The 21,899-nt window shown below is 37.3% G+C and overlaps 1 protein-coding gene across 2 annotated transcripts in view; it reads right to left on the bottom strand.

Annotated features, from left to right (window-relative positions):
- Positions 1 to 21,899, bottom strand: part of TGFBR3 (transforming growth factor beta receptor 3) — a 212,848-nt gene that overhangs the window by 190,291 nt on the left and 658 nt on the right. The gene's annotated exons all lie outside the window — the stretch shown is intronic.

Below are 21,899 nucleotides of genomic sequence, written 5' to 3'. Positions count from 1 at the left end.
AGAGACCAAATGGTAAAGACCAGGATCAGCTGAAATCTTTCTTCAAAATCACTCCTTAAGTTATCATGCAGTAGGACAGTTTATAATGTCTGTAATGGATTGAAGGAAGATATTTTCTGGCCTGAAGAGTGGCTCTAAAATAGCAAATGTCTTTCTCCATCTTGAAGGGGGAAAAAACTCCAGCTTCTATAAAATGTATTTCTGGCAGTAACCTCATCCGAGAGCCAATAAAAGATTATGAAATGCCTAATAAATAACACCTGTAAGCACTAGAAACTCAAAACAAGCCCACAATAAGCTTCTAGCCTGAAGTGATCCAGATTCAAAAGAATGAGCTCTAAAGATGCATACAAATGGGTGTTAGACCCGGACCCTTTGCTCTCAGAACCATACAATCTTAGAATCTGAAATTGCACCTCTAGTGCAAGGTTTGTTATCCTTTTTTTTTTTTTTTTTAATAAGTCAAAGATTCCCAGTCTAGGAAAACTCCCATCACAGAATAATATTCTGTTATCTTTATTTATAATTGAAAGAACCTGAAATTTCAGTTAGAGGTTTGTGAAAATGGATTTTTTTTTCCCATCCAGGATGAATGGAGGATCAGAGACCTCAGGTAAAACCACTAATATATAACCACTAGGCCTTTCAAATGAGGAAAAAATTGATGTCCAAAAAAATCTAATATTAATGGGATTAACTTGGGAGTTACATTACTATCTCAGATATTTACTTACTGTGTGATCCTAGGCAAATCCCTTCGCCCTATTTACCTCAGTTTTCTCATCTGTGAAATGAACTGGAGAAGGAAATGGCCAACTGCTCCAGTATCTTTGCCAAGAAAATCCCAAATGGGATCATGAAGAATGGACATGACTGTAATGATTTAACACTACCAAGACACATTTAGAATCTATAGGATTTTATTTAAAAGGTCTTTAAATTATGCAAAACTTTGATCAACAATACCACTCATGGGCACAGATTTCAAGGAAGCCAACAACAGACAGAGAAAGGTCCCCTTTGCTCAAAAACACTTCCAGCAGCATTTGTTTATGTAACAAAGATCTGGAACCAATTGGGCAGTACCTGAACAAATCACAGTATCGGGATAAAATGGAGGTATTATTATGCCATAGACTAGGATTAGTCTTGTGATTTAACTGGCAAAAGGAATTCCCAGGTAAGGAAACACCTTCCACCAATGTAGGATGGCCCCTTTTTGCAGCTTAGAATTTTAAAGAGTTATTCTGTCATCACATCGCCATGGCTGGACCATCCCGGCTCGAGACCACATTGCCTCTTAGATAAAAGCTATCAGTGAGAAATGTCAACCATGAAGAATACAGAGAAACTTGGGAAAACTTAAATGATTTCATGCAGAGGAAACATAGGCTCAAGAATCAGAAATTTCTAGGTTCTAATCTCTCGTCATATACCTGATAAATCCCCTAACTTATTTTCAGTCTCATTTGTAAAGTTTGGAGGCTGAGCTGGATGAATTCTAAAACAAACTCTAAATCTATATTCCTGCAACACACATATAGCCTATGGGGACTGGCTTTAGCTACAGTCAGCCTTGAAATCCAATCTTCTACAGGAAAGCCTTCTATAAAAAGTTAAACAAAAATGGGTAAAATAATTGTTCCGATGTTGGTTACTCAATGGATTAAACTGGGAATTTAACAAAGGGGAAAGATGGATGACATCAACCTCTTTAAAAAGGGGATGTCCTGGATGGAAACAGATACAAGTGTGTGCAAGGGGCATCTGGATGCTCTTCGGGACCTTTTCCTGGCATCCCAGCACTCAATCAAAAGCCATGCAAATACACAATAAGGTAAACATACCCATTTTTCAATCCCATTTTGAAAGGAATCATTCTTACTCTTTTGCTTACTGTATTTAGTCTAAGGTAGGCGAGAACCATTCCCTATCTACCCTTATCTTTATGTACAGTATTGGCTTAGAGAGCTACTCCAACTTAACTAAAAGTTCTCGTTCAGTCTGACCCTTTGTGTCCAAGGATCAGCACATCAGGCCCTCTCCACTTTGTCCTGAGACTGTCCAAGCTCATGTTCATTGCTCTCATGGCTCCATCTGTCCATCTCATCCTCTGCCATCCCCTTTTCTTTTTCCTTTCAATCTTTCCCAACATTTTCAAATGAGTCCTGTCTTCTGAGCCAAAACATGGGTTAGAAAGTTACTCCAACCTTCTTGGCTGAAAGACCCATCTTGATTTAATTCATTGCCAACTTGAGCATCCTTCAAACATGTTCCAAATTGCTAAAACCATCCACAGATTAGACGCTGAAGGATCACCCGGGTAAGAAAATTGGGAAGTACATTGTGGCTCACAATCACACATTTGACTCCAAAGCCAGCACTACAACCCAGAATTCTAGACTTCTGCCTTAAGACCATTCAATCAAAATGAAAAGGAAGGACCCCAACTCTTGTTCTTCAGTTGTTCCAATCAGGTCCTCCTCTTCCTGACCCCATGGGGTCTTCTTGGCAAAGACACTGGAGTGGTTGGCCATTCCCTTCTGCAGCTCATTTTATAGATGAGGAAACTGAGGTAAAAGGGTTAAATGACTCATCCAGGGTCACACAGCAAGTTTCTGAGGTCATATTTGAACTCAGGTGTTCTGACTCCAAGTCTGGTGCTCTCTCCATTCTGAGCTCCAGCAGCAATCTCCAAAAAATATATTTGCCATGAAAACAAAATAAACTGTTACTCTGTTAGGGAGGCTGGACCTACGTGGGGCCTGTGGAACAGGAATTCCATGACTTAGCCATTAAGTCCCACATGCTTAGTCTAGCCAACCCAACAATGGAAGTAGACTTAAAGATAAACTCCTCCTACACTTTATTGTTCTCAAACACAATCTCTTTAACATTTTTGTTTCATTAATTATTTTCTAAATCCTCAGTTAACTGGCTTCCCCGTTCCTTTGTACTATTTTTTTCCAACCCCTTTTCTCTTTGCTTTGTCAAAAATTTAATATACTATATATATTATATAGACTTGGGACAAAGATAGTCTTTAAATCAAGGCAGTGATCACAATCCAGACTTGCTTTGTCATCCTATGCTATTCTTACCCATATTTGTCCAAAGATCCTCCCAAAGATGTAAGTTACCAGCCTTCTAAGCATTTGTACATCTTGAGGGAACTTATGGAACATTAAAGTCGTTTGTTTATCCCCCTTTCCTCCCCATGACTGGTCTATAACACACACACACACACACACACACACACACACACACACACACACACACAGCCTTTCTAAATATATATGTATGTGTATATATAATACATATATTTTGCATAAATATATATCTATATATACAAATACAGCCTATCTTTCTAAATATATATTACATATATATATATATATATATATATATATATATATATATATATATATATACACACACACACACAGAGCCTATCTTCCTAAATATATATGTCTGTGTATATATATATGTTATATATTATATATACACATATAGCCTATCTTTCTAAATATATATATGTAGAGATAGATAGATAGATAGACGTAATATATATATATACACATATATATACATACACACAGCCTATCTTTCTAATTATATATGTGAATATATAGATATATAGATATACATAATATATATAGTATATATATACATATACACACACAGAGCCTATCTTTCTAAAAATATATATGCATATGTATATGTATATATATATACATATTATGTACATACACACACATGTGTGCGTGTGTATGTCTCCATCCTTCCATTCACTTCCCAAAAGAGCCTTCCATTCCCTGATTCTCTTAAGCTGTCCTTCACACGCTGCAAACTTGCTAGGATGCAACATGTGGGCATGGGGCAGTTCTCAGACTCCTTTCTTGGGGCTCCTCATTAGGCTGTCTCACCTTGACCACAATATTGCTGATACAGTGGGTGCCATATTTCAAGTGCGTCTACAAACAAAGCAATGTCAGCTTTCCTGTCTGCTGTGAGAGTACCCTGCTCAGAACATAAATCTGACAGTGAGAAAGATGGCTCTTTGGAGGACTGGAGAGCAGAAGTAATACAGCTTACAGGGCTAATCTTTGGAAGTCTGTCTGGTTGTTAAACACTATACTTGGGAAAGAATAAATAATGGGGAAAGCTGCCTAAGCTACAAGATTGTATCCTCCCTTCCATCAGAGGTATAAAACCAAAGCAATAAAAGCCCATAACTAAGTCAAGGACCAGAGCCATTCTCAAAGCAGCATGGAAATCAATCAATTGAACACCAACCTTTTATTAAATGACTAGGATAAGCCAGGTACTATACTAGGTTCCTGGATTCTAGAGCCAAAAAGATCATCCCTGCTCCCCTAGGAATCAATTAGGGAAGATAACGTGCACTTATAAAATTTAGACAATGAAAATATAAGCTAATTTGGGGAGAAGATTCTAATAATGGGGGAAGGGATGAAATTAATAAAGGTCTCATGTAGAAAGCTAAGTTTTGAAGGAAACAAAGGATTATAATAAAAGGAAATCATGAGGGAATGTTTCCCAACCATGAGAGATGGCCAGTTCAAAGGAAAGAGACTGAGAGAAAATCTGACTTCTAGACTCAATTCTGTCTTGAACCAGCCACATGATCTTGGACCAGGTCCATGAGCCTCAGTTTCCCCCTCTAAAAACTGGGGGTTGTAATACTTGCCCTCCATTCTTTCTAGTTGTATATGGATTGAAAGGGATGTTTGTGGGAAGATACTTTGCAAACTATCAGTACATTATGTGGTAACATCTTGATGGAAAGGGGCAAAAAAATGAAGTGGAGCAGAAGATGAACTAGAAAGTCTTTCCCAGCTCTAAATCTGTCATCCAAACACAATTAACAGGAATATCTCATTAACAAACTAAAGGTCAAAGTACAGGTGTGAAAAAGAGAAGAGTTACTTATTCCAAATATTAATGCAAATCTCAGTTCAGTGTCCTCCTTACCCAAAATAAAAAGCAAAAATAAATATATAAATCTGTTTTCTGAGAAACGAAGAGAGCCAATCAAAACTGCAAATACACCCAGACGAGATGTCACTGATATTACACGGTCACAGGACAGATGCTCAGTAAGACACGGCCCAAGTCTATGGGAACTGGAGCGGGGCCAAGGGAAGATATTTGTACCACTTGGAAATTCTGCCCCTCTGCCCTTCATCCTTCCCTCCTCCTCCCATTTTTTTATGTTTAGTTTGACATTGTTGTAGCTAAGTAGGTTAAAGGACAAACTCAAGAAGACAGAAATTTCAGCAAGCGGGGGCTGCTTTAAAAAAAAAAAAAAAAAAAAAAAGCAACAAAAAGGTGATTCCACTCCCTAGAGCTCAGTCACAGTCAGCATGAATTTATTAAGCATTTACTATATATGCTAGACACTGTGTTAAAGTTGGAAGGACCTTGGGGGCCCGTCAGGAATGACTCTAGCCCAAACCTGAATCCCATTCTCTGACATAGCCAATATTTGATCATTTGTTGTTTACTATTTAATTTCCCTGCTTCCTACTCCCAAATTCTCTCAACAGAGACTAACCATCCTATCCCACCCATAAGAAGAAAAAGTTAGGATCCTCTAGGAGAGATGGAGGGGGATTAAGGTTATGTGCTTATGGTAATATACTGGATGGAATGTCTCCTTAGAAACCCATCCTACAAGAGGCAGGGTCAGGTTCCATGAAAACCCCCATAGATCAGACATGGAAAGGTCTGCTAGCAGTCAAAAATGGGCACTTAAGGGGGTTTCTGGGGCCTCATGAAATGTCTGACAGTCAAGGCCCCTTTGGAGCCCACTACAGGGGGAAATTTAAAATTGTAAATTTTATTTACTACCTCCTCTTCTCCACCTTGGTCCCTGGTACCCAACATCTACAGAGATGCTATGGAGACCACTAGACCTTTGGGAGGTTAATATGGCAGTGGAAATTTGGAGGACTGGAGACAGAAAACCTCCATTCTGTCTCTGAGTCCTTCCATTTCTCTGGGCCAAAGTTTACTTAACTGTATATTGAGGAAGTTGGACTTCAATAATCCAAAAAGTCCTGTCCATGTCTCAATCCATGCTCCTCTGACATCCTGATGAATGCTGCACAGCAAGTAATCTCGTTCTTATTCTCTTTTATGGGGTGTTATTATGGAGTGTTAACACTTGGGTGTTATTAAAATTATGATAACTTTTTATTTTAATAAAATGTAAACCAAGAAAATGATTTGTATAGATTGTTTTAAGAAAAGGGGAAAATTGTGTAGATTGTTTTAAGAAAAGGGGAAACACTGTGTAGATTGTTTTAAGAAAAAGGGGAAAACTTCATGTAGATTGCTTTAATAAAAAAGGAAAAACTCTGTGTAGATTAAAGAAAAGGGGAAAAACTTTGTGTAGATTGAAGAAAAGGGGGAAAACTGTGTAGCTTGTATTAAGAAAAGGGGGGCTACAACTTTAAGCAGGTAATGTCCCTCTATAAAGTCTGGAAACCACTGCCAGAGAGGTCTGTACCGGAAAGGAACCCTGGGAGTATTCTTTTAGTAAAGGGAAAGGAGAGAATTTCTCAATTATCATCAGCATCTCAAATACTGAAACGCGTAGGTATAGAGAAAGGCTGATTTCTTGAGATAAACATTGATAGAAATTATCACACCCAGTAATTCTGATACTCCCAGTTAGGCTCTTTCCTACTCCTTCCTTCCTACCCTTGCCCCTTAATTAAAAAGAGAGAAAAAAGAAAATTTAGTGGTAAAAAATATAGCATTGAAAAATGATGACATTAACTATTATCCAACATCCAGTCCAATCCAACAAGCACATGCTGTGCTGAGCATTGAGCTGGGTACCAGGGATAATAAAACAAAATGAAAACCATTTCCTGTCCTTTCAGGGTTATAATTAAGTAGAAGGACACAACGGATGAACAGATGAGCACATAACACACGATCATTTGAGAAAGAGGTAAAGAGCAATCACTAAGAGGATCAAGAAATGTTCCCACATGGGAAATGGCAGAGGAGCAGAATCTGAAAGAATATTAAGATTTTCTAAGAGCTGAGAGGAGGGGAAAATAGTCCAGGGTTGGGGAATGCCAAATTTGGGAAGCTAGGTGTTGCAATGGATAGAGAACTGGGCCTGGAGTCAGGAAGACCAGATGTCGCCTCAAAGCCTTACCAGCTGTGTGACCCTCAGTAAGTCACTTCACCTTTTTGCCTCAGTTTTCTCCTCTGGAAAAAGAGCAGAAAAAGGAAATGGCAAACTCCTCCCATAACTTTGCCAAGAAAACCCCAAATGGGTTCACAAAAGCAAGAACAAAAAAATTGAAAAAGGGCTTATCTGGCTGGAATGCCAAATGAATACAAATATATATATACAATAAGCTTAGAAAGTTAGTAGAGAGGCAGCTTGGAAGTCAAATTGAGATTTGTTACAAGAATTATGATTTTTCTTTCTTTCACTGGAGAGAAAAAATGAGGAAAGTTAAGTTTTTGTGCAATGAAAAAAATTTAATAAGGAATCTGTATTGTGTTTTATCTTATTCAGAGTTGTATTTTAATGTTTAATGAGAGTTTATATTTTATCCTAGAGACAAGAGTTTGTATTTTATCTTAGAAACAAGAGTTTATATTTTATCCTACAGACAAGTGGGAGCCTCAGATGGTCACTAAACAAGGAGGAATGATAGGGTTAGATTTATACTTTAGGAAGATTATTTTGGCAGTTTTGTGGAGGAGACACTAGAAAGGGGAAAGAATTAAAACTACAATATCAGTTAAAAGGCTGCTGCTATAATGATCTAGGCAAGAGATGAAGTCTGAGTTGGATATGGTAGCCATAATACTGGAAAGGAAAGAATAGATTCAAGAGATATTGTGAAGGGAAAGCATGAAGACATAATGATTAGGATGATGATGGAGATGAAGATGATAACTAGCATTTACTAGGGCTTTAAAGTATAGAGAGCACTTTACAAATATGGCCTCATTTTATCTTCATAATGACCATGGAAGGTATGTGGTATTATTATCCCCATTTTACAGATGAGAAAACTGAGGCAGACAGAGGTTACATAATATTTCCAGATTACACAACTTGTAAATCTCTGAGGCTAGATTCAAACTCGGGATTTCTTGATTCTCTTCACTGCATCTCCAGCTAGATGATAGGTGGTTACAAAATGGGTGAAGATTTAAATATTTTTCCAGATCCACAATTGGGAACACACAGATTATACAGAGCCTGGCACATAGTAAGTGCTTAATAAATGCTTGCTGACGGTTGCCTGAAACTCGACTCCTCAGGACCTGGCAAAAACCACCCAACGACTTTTCCGTATGCTATCTGAGAAATAACAAGCAGCAGAACAGAAGATTCCCTCCAAGCCTTAAAATAAGAAAAACATTGCCAACACTTAAGATTTCGAGACCAACCTAAAAGCCAATGTCAATTTCTCTGCAACTGTATCTACGACCCTTTCTTCCCAAGACTCCCTCCTCCAAGGCTCCAACCTCAAAATGATCATTTTCCTTGGCTTGTTTCACTGTTTTGTGATACATAATTGGAAACAGGTGGCGTGGAGCGCAATATCTTCGTGGCTGTGATACTTGCCAAGTCCAATACTTTAATACAAATAATATTCCTCTTCGAGTTTTATTAAACCAAGCCTCTTAACCATACAGCTTAATCTCCCCAAAGAAGATTAAGTGAGAAGGCAACATTAAGACTAACACCTGTATTGATGGCAATAGGTATGTTCTTTTCATGATTAATTACTCTTTCTACATCACTGGGGAGCCAAACCGTGCTTTGTCACTTAAGTTGAAAGGGCTGCTCCCAGCAGTCCCGCTTGCTTGGATGGAATATGATGCCCTGTTTTTGATGATTTAAGTAATAACAACTTGTTATTTTTATTTTTATCCAGTTATTGTTATCCAGTTTGATGATTGTCCCCGTCTCCCAGTGAAAGGCAGCTTGGTATGGACCAGGACCAACCCTGGAGACTGGGACAGCTAGGGTCCTATTCTGCTTCTGACCCATCCCGGCCATGTGTAAGTCGGGACTGCCCCGAGTCCTTCTCTAAGACAAAGGTAGTTCAGGTTGCCTACCTGCCACAGTAGAGAGAGCTTCCCGCACAGGTATGAACAAAATTTGAAAAAAAAAAAATCGCATCACAATTTTTACAAACCATATCTGCCAACCTGAGGCAGCCCCTGCTTCCCACAAGAACGGATTTATTTATTCAGTGGGGATTTCTCCCTTCATGGCCTTTTACGGTGGTAAAACCCTCTTGTTGACTTAATAAATAGTGCTGAATAAATTAAAAAAATACACTAAGCTTTTTAGACATGATAAACACATCACTGGTCACTCAGGAGTAGCATCAGGAGTTTATGTTCTGCTTACACTGCTCTGATCAGCACTGGGTAACCCCCCAAGCCAGCATGAGGACGAAGGCTTTAAAGGGGAGAAGACAATGCTCATATAGGCTGCTAATAAACTTTTAGAGGAGAAAGGGAGAAAGGGAAGAAAAGGTCAGATTAAGAATCAATTAAATATATAAATGGGGGGGGGGGCAAAAAAGGAGATGCCAAAGAGAGAAGAAAAGGAAGGAAATAATTAAATACTATTTTTATTAAAACTTTTTATTTTCTGGTATTTACACACATATATTGTATCTAGGTTATATTGTAACACATGTAGAAATGTATGGGATTACCTGTCATCGGGGGGAGGGAGTGGAGGGAGGGAGGGGATAATTTGAAAAAATGAATTAAAAAAAAAAAACTTTTTATTTTCAAAACATATCATAGATAATTTTCAACATTCACCTTGTAAAACCTTGTGTTCCAAAATTTTTTCCTCCCATCCCCCCTTCCCCTAGATGGCAAGTAATACAAAGTGTGTTAGACATGTGCAATTCTTTTATACATATTTCACAATCATCATGCTGCACAAGAAAAATCAGATCAAAAAAGGAAAAAAGATGAAAAAAAAACAAAACAAAATGCAAGCAAACAACAACAACAAAAAAAAAAAAAGTGAAAATACTATGTTGTGATTCACACTCAGTTCTCACCCTCCCTCTGGGTCCTCCCTCTGTGTAGATGGCTCTCTCCATCACAAGTCTACTAGAACTGCCCTGAATCATTGTTGAAAAGAGCCATGTCCATGAGAATTGATCATAGTATAGTCTTGTTGTTGCTGTGTACAATGATCTCCTGGTTCTGCTCATTTCCCTCAGCATCAGTTCATGTAAGTTTTTCCAGACCTCTCTAAAATCCTCCTCCTGATTGTTTCTTACAGAACAATAATATCCAATAACATTTAGATACCACAATTTATTCAACCAATCTCCAATTGATGGGCATCCACTCAGTTTCCAGTTTCTTGCCACTACAAAAAGGGCTGCCACAAACATTTTTGCACATGTGGGTCCCTTTCCCTCCTTTTAAGATCTCTTTGTGATAAGTCCAGGAAAGACATTGCTGGATCAAAGGGGATGCAGTTTGATAGCTCTTTGGGCATAGTTCCAAACTGCTCTCCAGAATGGTTGGATGCATTCACAATTCCACCAACAATGTGGACAATGTGTCTCAGTTTTCCCACATCCCCTCCAACATTCATCACTATCTTTTCCTGTCATCTTAGCTAATCTGAGAGGTGTTTAGTGGTATCTCAGAATTGTCTTAATTAGCATTTCTTGAATCAATAGTGATTCAGAGCATCTTTTCATATGACCAGAAATGGTTTCAATTTCTTCATCTAAAATTGTCTATTCATTTCCTTTGATCAGTTACCAATTGGAGAATGGCTTGAATTCTTATAAATTTGAGTCAATTCTCTATATATTTTAGAAATAAGGCCTTTAGCAGAACCCTTGAATGTAAAAAAATTTTCCCAGTTTATTGCTTCTCTTCTTATCTTGTTTGCATTGGTTTTATTTGCACAAAAACTTTTTAACTTAATATAACCAGAATTATCCATTTTGCATTCCATAATGCACTCCAGTTCTTCTTTGGCCCCAAATTCCTTCCTTCTCCATAGATCTAAGAGACAGACTGCCCTTTGTTTATAATATATATACATATAGGTGTATATATATCCCAGATATGATATATCTCCCTTTATGTCTAAATCATAAATCCATTTTGACCTTATCTTGGTATAAGTATTAGGTGTGGGTCAATGCCTAGTTTCTGCCATACTAATTTCCAATTTCCCCAGCAATTTTTGTCAAATAGTGAGTTCTTATCCCAAAAGCTGTGGTCTTTGGGTTTATCAAACACTAATACTATAGTCATTGACTATTTTGTTCTGTGAACCTAACCTATTCCACTGATCGACTGTGAAGTTGTGTTTCTCTAAATCGTAATCGTTCTCTTGGGGCAGGTGTCTTGGGGAGCTTCTGGAGGCTTCAGTTTCAGTTCAGTTCAATAATCCCAAATCTAGCCAGAAGTTAAAATCCAGATCCTTTATCGTGTCTTCAATCTTTTCCTGGGGTCCAGCTAGCTTTAATAGAGACCTATCTCTTTCCTTGGTTCCCCCATAAGCTCTCATCAGAATGTCTCCAGCCAGCTTCAGCCTCTAGCTCCCTCTGAATCCAAAGCCTCCAGCCAGCATGAAGGTAGACATGGGAAATGAAATCTTACTCTGCCTCCGAGAGTGTGGGATTGTGGGTTTCCCCGAAGTCAATCCTAGTTGTGAATCTCCCAAAAGACTTGTGAATCTCCTGGACTTGCGAATCCACTGAATATTGGCTCTGAAGCTCCTCGAGCTTCCTTGAAGCTCTCCCCTTGATTCCCTCTAGATTCTCTGAGAATGGGCTTGTGGGAGCTCCTTAAAGGACCAATGATGGAGCTCCTTTAAAGGTGTAAACTCCTTTAAAGGTGTGAACCAAGTACATCCATCACCTTATAAGAATCCTAACAGGTTCTAGTTTGTCCCCATTACTTATAGCATTTATTTCACAAAGCACTACGCCTAGTGTCAGAAAGAAACTGAGTTCAAATGAAATTGTAAATAGTAGCTAATCGATCAATCCTAAACAAGTCACTTAATTTTTCTGAGCTTCAGATTCCTCAACTATAATGCAGAAATAATGATATCTCCCAGAGCTGTTTTGAAAATCAGCTGTGAGATAATATACACAAAGTACTATTCCAGCTTCAAAGTGCTATATAAAGACTGGCTATTATTATCACAGGCTCATAGACTCAGAACCAGAAAGGAGCTCAGAAGCCAACTTGCCCAACTTCCTCAAACTGAATCTCTAAGAAGATAATTGATTTGCCCAAGGTCACTCAGCTTCTTAGGGTCAGAAGTAGGATTTGACTCAGGTGTTATTTAATATAATACTATTATATATGTACATATATAACATTATATAATGGTAAATAACACATAATAATATAAGTAAATGTTATTTAATAATAATGAAGGAAGGAAATGCTAATTTTGACTTAATTGAAAAAATGGACTGATACTCTATTTTATGACATTACACATTGTACTTTTTTTTTTCTTGATTCACCATGGATACAGTGGAAAAGGCAAGTAGCAAATACTATTACCAGGGCATAAAGCACTGGGTTTGGACTCATTAACACTCATTTTCATGAGTTCAAATCCGACCCCAGATACTTAAAAGCTGTGTGACCTTGGGAAGATCACTTAACCATTTGCCTCAGTTTCCTCATCTGTAAAATATGCTGGAGAAGGAAATGGCAAGTCTCCCCAGTTTCTCTGCCAAGAAAATACCTAATAGGGAAGAGTTGGACGTGACTAAAATAAATGAACAGCAAAACAAAGCAAATGTCATTCAAAATTCAAGAAAACCAAAGAAAGAGGCATCTTCAGCTTATTAATTACAACTTCCTCATTTGCCTGGGAACTTTGTTGAAAAGTGTAAATCAGCAATACTAAATATATACATTAAGGAGTTCAGAAACTTCTCCCACACACACAAAGTGAAGACTGCAACAAAACAAAATGTATGAGTCAGAGGTGCTTCCCCTCAAAGGTGGATTTAATCTTACTCATCGATTCATAGAATAGCAAAGGATCCTTCTAATCTAGCCTCCCCCTCCAAGGGCCACCTCCAGGTAGTCAGGTACTTTGTACCTTACATGGAGGATCAGTCCATTTGAGGACTTCTATTAAGTCAAAATCTGCCTCCCAGGCACTGTACCCTGGGCTCTGTCTTCTGGTACATCAGAGTATTAATCAAGTCCCTTTTCCTGATGACTTCCTGATCAAATACTTGAAAACAAGTGTCTGCTGTAACTCGGTAATAGAGTTAAATTTAACAAGATGAGATATCTGTTCTTAAATGGCAGGGGGAAGAGGGGGAAGCATCCACCCAGCAAAGAATCCATACCAAAAGACAGTATTGAGTGAATAACATACAAGTGTCTAGGATGTCACCTTCCCAGCAAGCTTGGAAGCACTAATCCACTCATATTTTACCTCAAATAAGTTTATCTTCTTAATAACCTATAGCTACTTTTAAATAAAATTCTAAATGTATAGATTTAGAAATAGAAAAGACCAAAAAAATCCAATCTCCTCAATTTACAGATGAAAAAAAATGAGACACAGAAAGGTTACGTGACCCTCCTTAAGTCATATAGCTAAGTCATATACTTATTTTTGAGAACCAGGGTTCTCAAAACAAGAACATTTCAAAAGTATCAGTCAGGACATTAATGACTGAAAAACCACATAAAAGAGAATCTAGTCATCTGCAAAATGACCCTATATATTCTTTCCATCTCCAATAATGGTAATAGCATAACATGGAGTAGAAAATAAATCAGATTGTGAAATAACCCCACTTTATCCATTGAGACATATCCATTAACACTGCTAAAAATTTTTACCTTCCAAACCTTTCAAAATATCTTCACTTATTTCATTAAATATTTCTCAATTACACATTAAAAAATTTAACAATCATTTATTAAAATTCTGAGTTCCAAATATTCTCCTTCTCTTCCATCCCTCCTCCCTTCATCAGAAGACAAGCAATTTTATTTCAGTAATTTACATAAAGCCTTCCAAAGGTATAGTCCTTGCTTGATTGCAGCTCCTCAGAAAGTTCAAGGGCTAAAACTTGCCAGGTTTGTTTAGCAAAGTTCCTTTTTTCAGGTATACCAGCCACTGCATACAGTTGGCGCTGATGGGTGACTCTATTGCACATAATTGGTTCAGGGTCATAGTTGAAGAGTGGCTGCAAGGGAGTAGGGACTTTACGGGGGAAAGACCAGAGCTCAGTGATATTTGTGGAAATATATGGAGAGGAACTGCACATGTTTAACATATATTGGATCACTTTTGGATCACTTGCCAACTGGGGGAGAGGATGGGGAGAAGGGAGGGAAAAAAATTTGGGCAAAAAAAATGGGCAGACAGATAAGTAGATAGATAGAAAAATGGATGGGGACAGATAGATAGATAGATAGATAGATAGATAGATAGATAGATAGATAGATAGATAGATAGGCAGGCAGACAGATAGGCAGGTGGATAGATGGATAGGCGGACAGACGATAGACATTTAGATAGACAGATAGACGGACCAACATAGACAGATAGACAAATACAAACAGACAAATAGGCATGCAGGCATATACACAGATAGACAGAAACACAGAAAGACAAATAGAGACAGACAGACAAATACATATACACACATTTAGTTGGGTATAGAAAATCTACCTTATTGAACAGGGAAATAGGAAGGGAAGGGGATAAGAGATACAGAGGGAGGGATGATAAAAGTAAAGGTAAAGGCAATAAGAAGCAAAAGTAACTTTAGAGGAGAGACAGAATAAAGAGAGAGAAACATAAACAGAAGAAAATAGTTTGAAAGGAAATACACAGTAATCATAACTGTGAATGAATAAGCTCACCCATAAAATGGAAATATAGTTCAAAAAGGATTAGGAACCAGAATCTAATAACATGTGGCTTACAGAGACACACTTGAAACAGAAAGACATAGCCAGAGTTAAAATAAAGGGCAGAAAATCTAATATTTAGCTGAAGTAAAAAAAAAAAAAATGTAGAAGTAACAATCATGATTTCAGACAAAGCAAAAGCAAAATTAGATTTAATAAAAAGAGGTAATATGGGAAACTACATATTGCTAAAAGATACCATAGACAATGAAAATTTTACAGCAATGATAAAAGCCTCATTTCCCAAATATATAGTAAACTGAGACAGTTTTATAAAAATAAGAACCATTCCCAAATTGGTAATTGGTCAAAGATATGAACAGGTAGTTTTCAAAAGAAGAAATCAAAGCTATAAAAACAAAACTAAGAAATCAAGTCATTTTTTTAAAATGCTCTAAGTCACTGTTGATTAGAGAAAGGTGAGTTAAAATAACTGTAAGGTTCTCTATTACACCTCTAAAAAACGACAAATGCTGAAGAGGATAAGAGAAAACAGTTACACTAATGAACTGCTGGTGGAGTAAGTAACCGGGTGCAAGCATTCTGGAAAACAATTTGGAACTCTGCCCAAAGGGCTATAAAACTGCATACTCTTTGATCCAGCAATACCACTACTAAGACATCAAAGAAAAAGAAAAGAACCTATAATGTAAAATTATTTATAGCAGCTCTTTTCTGTGAGGAAAAAGAATTGGAAACCAAGAGGATGCTCACCAGTTGGGGAAGGGCTCAATAAATTGTGGTATATGATTGTGATGGAGTACTTTGTGCTACAAGAAATGGAGAGGGAGATGATCAGAAAAGCATGGCAAAATCTATATAAGCCATTGCAAAGTAAAGTGAGAAGAACTGGAGGTTACTGTGCATAATGAGGTTGTAATGATGATAAAGTATGAAAGATTTGGCTGCTTCAATCAATACAGTGATCCAAGACAATTCCAAAGGACTCATGATGAAAAAAGAAAAAGAAAAATCTATCCACCTCCAGAGATAGAACTGAACAGTATACATTGAAATATAATTCTTGCTTTCTTTATATTTTGCTTTTATTTTGTCATATGACTAATATGGAAATGTATTTTTCATGATTTTATATTAATTATCATATTGTTTGATTTCTCAGTGAGCAGAGGAAAGGGAGGGGAAGAGAAAGGAGGGGGAAAGGAAAGAAAGAGAATCTGGAACTCAAATTTTAAAAGAAATTTTAAAATAATTAGTAATAAATTAAGAAAATATTTAATCAACAAGCATTTATTAACAACCTATGTACCAAGTCCTAGAGATTAGTACAAAGAATGAAACAATCTCTATTTGAAATAAATTTATTATACTCTAATGGGGGAGACAAAGTAAATATAAATAATAAATATGAGGGTTAGAGCACATACAAATATAGCACTTTGGCATGAATTGTGGAATATAATTATCAAACTATTTCACACAATTTAATCAATAAAATTTCCCACATTTTAGGAATAATAACCAGAGCTGTAATTTCATTAGTATATGGAAATTGGAAATTCCCTTGACTAATGGCAATCATCACCTTTACAACCTTAACACCTTTTCTCTTTTTTTATAATTTATTTTAATTTTAATCTATGAAATAGAACAAGCATTTCCCTAATAGTAGAAAACATGGAGGGGGAGAGGGAGGAAGATGATAGCACATGAAATTATGCATTTATTATGTACAACCTGTGATTCCTTTTAAATATATAATTAAATTATCATGTAAATTTCTTTTTTTCTTCCTTCTGTCCTAAAGATAGCAGACCACTGAGAAATGATTTCTCCACAGTTAGGCAGACAGTAAATTCAAATCAGAGGCAGAATTTGAATCCAGGTTACTTGGCCTTGAGATTGGCTCTCTCTACTATGCCTTGTTATCCCTACCTTTTGATAGCTGCTAAAAAAAAAAAATAAAAAAATAAAAAAAAAAAATTTAAGGTCATTTAAGGAGTTTTCAGCATAAAAGAGATAAATATAAACATTCTTGCCAAAAAAAATTTTTTTCTTAAGCAAGTGAGCTATATACTACTCCAAGATGCAGAAAATGTCCCAAGTGGACCCCAGGGCCCTTCCTCAAAAATGACTGATAGTTATTCCCTTTCTTAAATTCCCTTCCAACTTATCTCTCTGTTTCAACAGTGACCAAAATTACTGGCCTAGCTCATGATTTTTTAAAAAATGGTTTTAAATCTTTAGCTAGGTCTTAGCATTTAAGTGAAAATAAAACCTGCAGAAGTCTTTAAAAAATGGTCCAAGTGATTAAAAGGGGCTCTTTAATCAAAAAGAAAACAAGAAATCTGGAATTTTGACCAGGAAATAAATGCAGGTCTATTCCTTAGAGACCTCCAGAGTTATGTTGTCATAGTTCAACTATAAAAAGAGTTCATCAGGAACATCACATCGGATGGGCCAGGCTCCAGTCCTGGGAGCAATTCTCTCATTGAATGTGTCAAGATATAGTTAGGGAATCACGGCCATTCTGTCTTTCCATCTTGATGATTAGCCCTTTGGTAAGTGGCCCTACTCCTTCCCAAGGTCATAAAAAGCACCCTCCATTTTTCCCAGGCAGACAGAAGTATATCTCCCTCCTCACTTAAAAGAACTAAAAAGTCAGTCCATGGCTATATATCTTCTGCAGCTTGGAAATTGTAATGCCTAAAAAGTTTTTCAGTTTCATCTGTTAGACACATTTCAAAAGGTACTTAACAATCTCAAAAGCATTTTCCAATGATTCTTCCCAAAAGCTAGGTTTTATTGGTGCTTTATTTTAGTGTTTGAATATTTAGATCACTCCAGAAAAAATCTCTTGTAACAAAGTCAAACTTAATTAATAATTCAGCAATTTCAGCTGAAAGCACATACAGCATTCCATATCAGTAGTCTCACCATTCCCCTTTTCTCTGGTCTAATTCTTTAAATTACAACCTATCTGTAACCTTGAGTTGAATGACTTTCTATGTGTGTGTGCGTGTGTGAGTACACACACGTGTGTGTAGTTTCTGTCTTCTTTTGACCAGTTTGGAGGAAAATTATATTTCCTCCTTCTAAAATTAAAAAAAAAAAAAAGTCCTCCTAGTGGACAAATATCAAAGAATTTCAGGAAAAATTCATTAAGAATATCTTAAAAAAAAAAAAAAAAGAATTCCCATTAACTAATGAGATTGGAATTAATGATTGCCTAACCTAATAATGGGTCGGGAATAGAGCCTGCTATGATTTCAAAATATATTCTCAAGTACTTTACTCATCAGAAATCAGCAGTGATTTTTGAACAAAAATATGAGGGCTGTAATAATACCTAACAGGAATTCTTGAGTTTTCCAGCTGACCCTGTCTAATGTGTTTAAACTAGAATTCTGAACTTTCCTTTGATTTATGAACCCTGGAAATTAGGAATCATTTTGGTCCTAAAGAAGTCAAGACTAATCACTTCCCAGCCCATGGAGGAGATATTTAAATCTTCCTCTGGCCTCAGCTCACAGACCTAAATTCTTCCCTCAAATATGCAGGCAGTCAAAGCTACTTACCTTGTAAAATTGGCTAATTAACACCTGCCTTTTTACAAGATGCAACCAGGTCCTCTTGTCAGGAGTGTCAGGTTAAGCTCTAGGAAGCTCCCAGCTAGTGGGAGGATCGGTTTCCCAATTTCTCTCTCAAGCACAAAGCTTTGCCAGGTTCCTGCACACAACCCCCTCCCCAACTCCCCCATTGCATGGGGAAAGAAATCTCCGAAAGTCACCAGAGCTTCAAGCTAAGTAAAGAATCCTGACCCCTATTGGCAAGTTAAAACTACTAAGACTTTATGGAAGCTGAATCCCCAGCAGAAGTCTGTTTTTAAAGCCAGTGCCTGCAACTGATTTGGAAAGAGAAGAAACTGATTTGGTTGCTTTTAATGAAAATTCAGGATGGAAGTCTTGGCCACTTGGTGAGTGAATCAAACTCAAAAGCTATTGAGAATCTCAGAAAGGAGTGAGAACAGCAGCCTTGAAAACTGTAGGGGGCTTCAAGAGACACACAGAGACAGAGAGACAGAGACTGGGAGGAGGAGAAAGAGAAGGACAGAAATACAGAGATGTGTGTGTGTGTGTGTATTTATTTAGTTAGTTTTATTTATATTTATATGTATATATATACATACACACTCAGATTACACACACACACACACACACACACACACACACACACACACACAACCCCATAGCCTGTACAAAGCAACAGCATCAGTCAACTCAGTTGGAATATGTCTGATGTGAATTCTTTAGAGATCATCATAAATAATCAGGGAATTTGCCAACATTTAGAATAATGTGGCCTAAGATAAGCACTGGAATTACGGTTCTATCTCACATTACCTAATACATGAACATCAGGATTTACATGAATGATGACTTTTGGTTCACAAAAGGATTTGTACTAAGGTTTTTTTAGAGCAGAAACTCCCCGATGTATTTAAGGCATGAGTGCAGTTACAGAATTTCACTTCCAAGCAGCCTAATATAAAGCACCAGAATCCACAAGATTTCAAGTCTCATCTCTGACCCATAATTCTGGCAAAGTGAGGCTGGATCAGTTACTTAATAGGCTGTTAACATATATATGGGATATCTGCACTGGCAAAATAGTTTCCTCACCAAGAATTCACAGTAACAATAAAATAACAGATTTGGGCAAAGAGAGCAACCGCTCTGAAATCTGGAGGATCTGAATTCAAATATATCCTCAGATACTTTAACACTTACTAGCTGTGTGACTCAAGGAAAGTCACTTAACCCCAACTGCCTCAAAAAAAAAAAAAAATTCATCTTTTATGTTAAGTAGGTACAATGGATAAAGAGCTGGGACTAGAGTCAAAAAGGATCTGAATTTAAATGTGACTTCAGATACTAGTTATGTAACCATGTACATGTTACTTTATATCTCAATTTCCTCATCTGTAAAATGAAGATAGTAACAGCATTTATCTCCCAGAGTAGCTGTGAAAATCAAATGAGGTATTTGTAAAGGACTTAGTGCCTGGTACTATACAAATGTTGGCTATTATTAAGCTAATGTTAATAATAACAATTATTTTGTTATTAATTATAATAACTATATATATTAATTATAATAATAATTATTAGATCACTAAAAGTATTGACAGTGTAATCAATATGCAAAAAGATACAATAAATTCTTGCTTCTTAGGGATGGCTGTAAGGGGAAATGTAGTTGCTGTAAAAACAAAAGATATCAATAAAAAATGCATTTTTTCAGACAATAATGCCTCTCCCGGAAGCGTTTATTGTCCTCTTTCAGTGACATCTGAGGTTGCAGACCTTTTACCCTCAACTTTGTGAAGTGTAAGTCTATAAAGCAACTTTGTATTAGCCAAGAGATAAAGCCCCATGGTTTTTAGTTTTTGAAACATTTAATACCCTGTAATAATTAGTTTCTACACCTTATACATCTGGAGTATATTATACTCCCCCTGCTGGATATCATTCAACATAACAATCACAATCCCCTAGAGTTTAGTTTTGTGGTTCTTAGCACCAACAAGTCTGACTTGGGGGTCCCAAGCTTGTTTCACAAGAGGATAGTTATTGAAGCTGCAGTTGCTAGGGTTTGGGTTTTGGGGGTTTTGTTTTGTTTTTTTAAGAACGGCCGGTTAATTTCAGATCCCATCAAAACAGGAAAAATTAAAGCTGACAAATGACAAAGTCTCAAATTAAAAGGGGAAAAAAAAATGCTGAAACCTTGAAATGCTAAACAATGCAGAATGAGAGCCAAAAGCTGAGAACTCTAAGAGACATAGCTGAAAGGATGTTGCTAACAAAAGGCATGAAATCAATTTTATTTTAATAGCCCATAAGGGGGTAAGAATTATTTGCCTGACTCCTATGCCAACCTCAAGCTGTTTCCTAAGGAAGCCAAATAATGCTGATCAAAAAATATCTACAGAACTAATGAAAGAGGATACTAATTATTCAAAACCACACTAAGAAGGAAAAACAAAGATAATTCATTTTATTATCACATTGCCCTTATTGTTCTGAGTGGGTCAAGGTAGAGAGACCCAAGAGTATTGCTTTGGCTCTCTCGGGAGTACTTCACCTAAAATTTTGACTATTTCTTAATTGCTCCGGAAAGGGAAAGTTCCAGGTACCCCATGCGGCTTTAAGGATTACTAATTTCAAAGGAAAATCAAATTATAGCCATGGTGCATGAACTTTTTCTGCTATATGACCTTACTATTAAGAATCAATTCTTAGCCCAAGAATTAGGTTCACCCACAGTTGACTGCAGTCAGAAATCTCAATTCAACAAAATCATCAGGAAGAGACCTTAAATACTAGATTAAAAAAAAAAAAAAGTGCTGTCCAGATTTTTGCCCTTTCCTCGCAGAATATTTTCCAAAGCTTGGAATGCTACACGATCCTTTCTGCTTCCTACTCCGGCATAAATGACGCTCCGAAGAAGGTCGGACTCCGGTCCTTGACCGGAGGCACTAACTACATACAGGTACCGGCAAAACCAGGTGGAGGCGTCTCTTTTTACAGCACGGGATACATCGGTCCCACTCCGGAATGATTAACTCCGCACAGAAGAGAGTTTAGACTCCTTCATCATGTGGACCTGGAAGTCATATGATCCCTCTCCCACAGATAGACCCTAATTGTCTCCAAATGGGCTCTGATCAAGGGCACCGAACTGAAGATGAGACCATCAGAACGTGGGAGGGAAAGGAGCGCAATAAGTCCCGGGCCACGCGCGTCGGGAAATACGGGCGAGAGGGACAGAGGAGCGAGCACCAGGGTGACCCCCGGGGAAGCCCGCCCCGAGACCCGTGAAGTTGCCAGCTCAAGCGCAAAGGACGAGGGATCCAAAGACGACGAAGAGGGAACCCAGCACCGCGAACTTCTCCC

The sequence above is a fragment of the Sminthopsis crassicaudata genome, chromosome 4 (assembly GCF_048593235.1).
Source record: "Sminthopsis crassicaudata isolate SCR6 chromosome 4, ASM4859323v1, whole genome shotgun sequence".
In the NCBI taxonomy this organism is placed as follows: domain Eukaryota; kingdom Metazoa; phylum Chordata; class Mammalia; order Dasyuromorphia; family Dasyuridae; genus Sminthopsis; species Sminthopsis crassicaudata.
Note: the sequence above shows the minus strand (reverse complement) of the source record. Positions and strands in the feature narration are given on the sequence as shown.